Genomic DNA, 6,564 nt, shown 5'->3' with positions numbered 1-6,564 from the left:
TACCCTGATGGGGTTGCTGGGTTCCTCCAGTGCTCCGTATATTTGTGGTTTTGGGCCCCGGAGCATTGGGCCCCCCTGTCCATTTTTTGGCAATGGAGCCCGATGCCTTTCTCCACGATATCATGGATAAACACCTGGTCCTTGTTCGTTTTTTGATAATGGAGTACCCTCTATGGTGGTTTGAGAACGGCATTCATTAGCCCAATGTCTCCCTCTACGGCATTGTGGGCAAATACCTGGTATTCTACTCCTTTGACACCTAGTTTTGTTAAACCCTCCTCCAATGGGGCAATTCCTTTTAAAATGTCCTGTTTGTTCACAATTGTAGCATGTTCTTGGCCTGGCATCTAAAGCCTGTTTTACTGCAGCTGCCGCAATTTGCCCTTGTTCATTAATGTCTCTGGCATCTAAAGCCTGTTTTACTGCAGCTGCCACGACTTGCTCTTGTTCATTAATGTCTCTACATAATTTAATATATGTGTTTAAATCTTCATGTTTCCATGGTCTAATGATATCTCTGCACCAACGATTCGCTTGCTCATAAGCCAGGTGTTTTAGTAATGGCATTGCTTGTTCTGTATTCCCAAAAACTCTGGTAGCTGTTTGAATAAGCCTATCTACAAATTCAGCATAAGGTTCGGCGTACATACTATATTTGGTATTAAAGGAAAGGCCAACTTCATAAGGTTGGAGCCCTTAAATTCTCTGAATTATAACTTCAAAATTAAGAGAGAAGATAGGGGCTAGAGTTGTGGCTCAGTGGTAGAGCACTTGCCTAGCATATGTGAGGCACTGGGTTCGATTCTCAGCATCACATCTAAATAAATGAATAAAATAAAGGTTCATCAACATCTAAAAAAAATTTTTAAAAAAAGAGAGAAGACAGTCCCACTAAATGAACTCCTATAGAGTTAAAAATACTAAGAATATTTGAATATGATTTACTTCATATTGTATTAAACTACAATGCAAACTGAGAAACATGTCAAATGTACCATTCTTGTATATTTTTTATATGCATAGGGGAAAAATTGGAAGGTCAGAGACCAAAATGTTAATGGTGGTTACTGCTTGCCTGAGTGAAATTATGTGTGGCTTAAAAACTAATTTTCTCTACATTTTTGTGTTTAGTTTCTTAAGATTTCTGCAATGGCACATGTAACTGGCTGCATAAGGAAAAAAAATAATGTTTTTAGAAAATGACGTCTTATGAAAGATTATCACATATTCCCTCAAAGCAAGATTAAAACAGAGCTATTTCTAACAACCACATGGAATAGCTTACAAGGAAGGGGTGAGGGCAGTGTCTTTAGGCTGTGAGATACCTCTCGACTTACTGGTCAATGTAGAAAATTAATATCAAACAAAGTAACTGCAGGAAGAACGAATAAAGGATATAGTGAAATAGCTTCTCAGGAGATTGGGGTTGTAGCTCAGCGGTAAAGTGATTGCCTAGTGTGTGTGAGGCACTGGGTTCATGTTTTTCAGTTTGCATTGTCATTTAATACAATATTTATTTATTAAATAAATAAAATAAAGGTATTGGGTCCATCCATAACCAAAATTTTAAAAAAGAGAAAGAAATAGCTTCTTAGATCATAAATGTTGAGTTCCTAAAGGATTCTTGCAGCACCCCCAAAAAGAAATCTTGTGGTTTAAAAAGAAGAAAAAAAAAAAAACCTCTTAAACTTGTTCTCTGAGAAATTCATTATGGAGGCCTGTGTTTAAACACACAGGACATTATTATATAACCAAGCAGCTGGAAAGATTAATCCTGATTAAAAATGAAAGGGAAAACAGCACACCATGGCAGGACTGTTTGATGAGAAAAGGGCGACTCAAAGGAAAACAGTATTTGTGCAGCGGAATAAAGCCAACCCACAGATTTATCAAATAGCAACAGGGACATGCTTGCTCAAATCTGATTTGAAAGGCATTACTTATCTGAAGATATGGCTGCAGTAGCAATAATAGCCAGGAGTATATATACAGAATATATGTGTCCTGGGCCATTTGTGAAGTGCTTATCTCATTCCATTCCTTTGCTGTGACCTTTGATTTATTTGTCTTTCCAGGTATACTTTTCCTTTCTCTCACCCTGCTTTCCATTTGTACCCAAAACCTACTTTTTAAAATGCCATATGCATTGCCCAACTATTACATCTTGGACACCCACTTCCAGTTCAGCCTTCACCCTATTAGTCCCAACCCCAATTAATATTCCCTGGGATGAAATCTTAGAGTAGTTTTTATTTGCATTTCTCTAATTGCTAGAGATGTTGAACATTTTTTTCATATATTTGTTGATCAATTGTATTTCTTCTTCTGTGAAGTATCTCATCAGTTCCTTATTCCATTTATTGATTGGGTTATTTGGAATTTTTTGGTGTTAAGTTTTTTTTTAGTTCTTTATATATCCTGAGGATTAATGCTTTATCTGAAGTGCATGTGGTAAAAATTTTCTCCTATTTTGTAGGCTCTCTCTTCACATTATTGATTGTTTCATTTGTTGAGAAGAAGCTTTTTAGTTTGAATCCATCCCATTTATTGATTCATCCCCATTTATTGATTCTTAATTTTACTTCTTGTTCTTTAGGAGTCTTGTTAAGGAAGTCATATCCTAGGCCAACATGGTGAAGATTTGGGACTACTTTTTCTTCTATCAGTTGCAAGTTTTCTGTTCTAGTGCCTGTCTGATCCACTTTGAGTTGAGTTTTGTGCAGGATGAGAAATAGAGGTTTAATTTCATTTTGTTACATGTGGATTTCCAATAATTTTCCTAGCACCATTTATTAAATAGTGAATGTTTTTGGCACCTCTGTCTAGTATGAGATAACTGTATTTATATGGGTTTGTCTTTGTGTCTTCTAGTTTGTATCATTGGTCTTCATGACTGTTTTGGTTCCAATACCATGCTGCTTTTGTTATTATACCTCTGTAGTATAGTTTAAGGTCTGGTATTTTGATGCCTCTTGCTTCACTTTTCTTGCCGAGGATTGCTCCAGCTATTCTAGGTCTCATTTTTCCAAATGAATTTCATGATTGGGAGGATGCAGGGGGTCAGGGGCAGGTACACTCAAACATTGCTGGTGGAAATGCAAATTGGTACAATCATTATGGAAAGCAGTATGGAGATTCCTCAGAAAACTTGGAATGGAACCACCATTTGATCCGGCTATCCCACTCCTCAGTTTATACCAAAAAGACTTAAAATCAGCATATTATAGTGATGAAGCTTTATAGCAGCTCAACTCAATGGCTAAACTATGGAACCAAATTAGTTGTGCTTTAGCAGATAAGTGGATAAAGAAAATGTGGCACACACACACACACACACACACATATACAATGGAATATTATTCAGCTTTAAAGAAGAATGAAATTATGCATTTGCTGGCAAATGGATGGAGTTGGAGAATATCATGCTAAGCAAAATAAGCCAATCCCCAAAAAACAAGGGGCAAATGTTTTCTCTGATAATGCTAATTCACAATAAGAGGGTGGGACTAGGGAAGAATAAAGTTACTTTAGGAGTAAAGGAAGGGGAGGGGGTATGGGGAGTAGGAAGGATAATAGAATGAAACAGACATTAGTACCTGATGTACATATATGACTACATGACTCATGTGATTCTACAACATGAGAAATTATACTCCATTTATGTATATCAAAATGCGTAAATGTACTGTCATGTATAACTAATTAGAAAAAAATAAAAGATTGAAATATTCCCTGGGAGTCCACTACCCCACTAGCATGTTTTTTCAGACCACTAAGATTTTTGGAGTAGCATCAGAATCTATGGTAAATTCTGAAGATATAGAGATGAGTAAAATAGTGTTTTGCACTCAAGGTACTTGGCCAAGTGAAGGAGAAAGGCATAAACAATAATTCAATATGGTCAGCCTTTGGGGAGAGAGCCTGGCTGTGCTCCCTGAGGTCAGCCTCCCATTGCAGATCACTTATTAATCCAGCACCCACCAATTCTCTTAAACCACTGCTGCCAGCTCAAGTGTCTAGAGAGCAAGCAAGTACTGCAAATGTGTGAATCAGGCTGGGTGTGAGGTTAGCTCATGCTGGGACCTGTGGCCAGTTGGTGAGTACCTGTCCTGTCTAAAGGCATTCAACTTCTCTTTTTCAAAAGCCATGCCTGTGTTTAATTTGGATCAGGCTGCCAATTTCTGACTTGTTTAAGAATGTAATAACGTTTATTACTACATGCAGGTCATGATTCTAAATAGTTTGCAGGTATTAACTCATTTACTCCTCACAACTGATGAGGCAGGTATGACTACCTAGTTTACAAATTTGCTGAGGTTAGTTACCAGTGAGTTGAGGCTGGGATTAAACCCAGGCAATCAGGCTTTTTCAGATTCCCACTCTTTCCACCCCTCCCCACCACTTTTTTTTTATTAGAGCATTATATATATTAGTTGGGTTCATCCTGACAAAATCATACAGGCATGGAATTTGATTTCAGTTCATGTTCCCCACCTTTTCCCTCCCCTCTTCCCATTCCTTCCTCTACTGATCTTTCTTTTGCTCATCTACCTATTTTTGATTGGTTCTATTTATATACAAGGTGAAATTCTCTGTGGTGTAATATATGCACATAGCATGATTTTGAAAAATCGATTCACTCTTTACTCCCCTTTCCTGTCCCTCCTCCCTTTCTCTCAAACTCTTCCTTCTACTCTATTGATCTTCACTCTGTCTTTATAATATCTGAGCCTCCCCTTTCTTTTCTTTATTTTGCTCTAAATTCCACATATGAAAGAAAACATTCAGTTCTGGATTTTCCGAGACTGGCTTACTTCACTTAGCATTTCCATCCATTTACTAGCAAATGCCATAATTTTATTCTTCTTTATGGCTGAGTAAAACTCCATTGTCTACATACCACAATTGTGGATAGATGAATGGATTAAGAAGTTGTGGTATATTGATAATGGAGTTTTCTCAGCCATAAAGAAGAATGACGACAGAAAGACTATGTCCACCTATCTATTCATTATTCTATAATCACCTTCCCTGTAGATCGAATTTCTCATTTGAAGGATTCTAGTTTTTTTAAATGTAAATTTTTTATTTATATATGACAGCAGAATGCATTACAATTCTTATTACATATATAGAGCACAATTTTTCATATCTCTGGTTGTATATACATAGTATATTCAAACAAATTCGTGTCTTCATACATGTACTTTGGATAGTAATGATCATCACATTCCACCATCATTAATTACCCCATGCCCCCTCCCCTCCCCTCCAACCCCTCTGCCCTATCTAGAGTTTGTCTTTTCTTCCCATGCTCCCTCTCCCTATCCCACTATGAATCAGCCTCCTTATATCAAAGAAAACATTCAGCATTTGTTTTTTTGGAATTGGCTAACTTCACTTAGCATTATATTCTCTAACTCCATCCATTTACCTGCAAATGCCATGATTTTATTCTCTTTTATTTGCTGAGTAATATTGAAGGACTCTAGTTTTTAAGAAATAACTTTGCAATTACCCAAGGTATCTATGTTCACTATAGGAAAAAAATAGGCAAAAATGTCCACATTATTTTAATGTATTCTCCCAACTTCTCTTTTTTCCTCTGACCCATTTCCAATATACTTCCTACTTCCGGGTGTGTGTAGTTTCTTATTCAGTCCTCCTTACAGGAACACACAGTAGGATAATGTTCTATTTTCAATAACTGTGCAAAATGTTTACAGTCTGTGGCTTTTTTTGGACAATCAATTAGGTCAATGTCTTTAGAGAAAGCCAATTCCTGTGAGCTAAAAAACATTCCCAGGGTCACCTAGAGATTTGTTGAAATGAGCAAACTATAAGTCTTTGATCTTATTTCAAAGTGTTTCACTAGTCCAGAGGATGTGGCCACTTTTTATCCACAAACTTTTCTAAGAATGCTGGATATTACATTCTGTTCTTTTTACTTAAGCTAAAACCAAAAAAAGTAATAAGAGTCTTAACATTCTGCCTCCTGGATCTTGTATATACTACTCCTTCCATCAGGACCTCCCAGCAAGACCATTCACACCCACTCTCCAAGCCTTGGCTTCTACCCAACCTTTCGGACACTATTTACATGCTACCTCTTCTGGGAAACCTTTGACCTTCAAGGCAGTTTTAAGTACCCACTGACCAACACTTGCTATTTCAATTGTCCATTTCTTCTTCACCTAATTTGGAACTTGTGTAGTGATTACTTTTAAATCTGATTTGTACCTGAAATTAATGCAGTAATACTCATTTCTTTAAACTGTGTACCTCTGAGCTTTTACACTTGGAAGTTCAAGAATGGTACAAATAATGGGCTTTAGGCTTTGACACTGAACTGACGTGGGCTTGCCATCCAGCTTTAGTATTAATGGCTGTGTGACCTACAACTTACTGAGATAGTTTTATCATTGGAAAAGAAAGACCTACTTTACAGTACCTGGGAGGCTGAGGTAAGAGGACAGAAAGTTCAAGGCCAGCCTGGGCAACTGCACTAGAACTTGTCTCAAAAAAATGAAAAGGGCTAGAATATAGCTCAGTAGTAGAGTGCCC

This window comes from Marmota marmota, unplaced genomic scaffold, assembly GCF_001458135.2.
Source record: "Marmota marmota marmota unplaced genomic scaffold, marMar, whole genome shotgun sequence".
Lineage (NCBI taxonomy): Eukaryota > Metazoa > Chordata > Mammalia > Rodentia > Sciuridae > Marmota > Marmota marmota.
The sequence above is the reverse complement of the archived record's forward strand: the minus strand, read 5'-3'. Positions refer to the sequence as shown.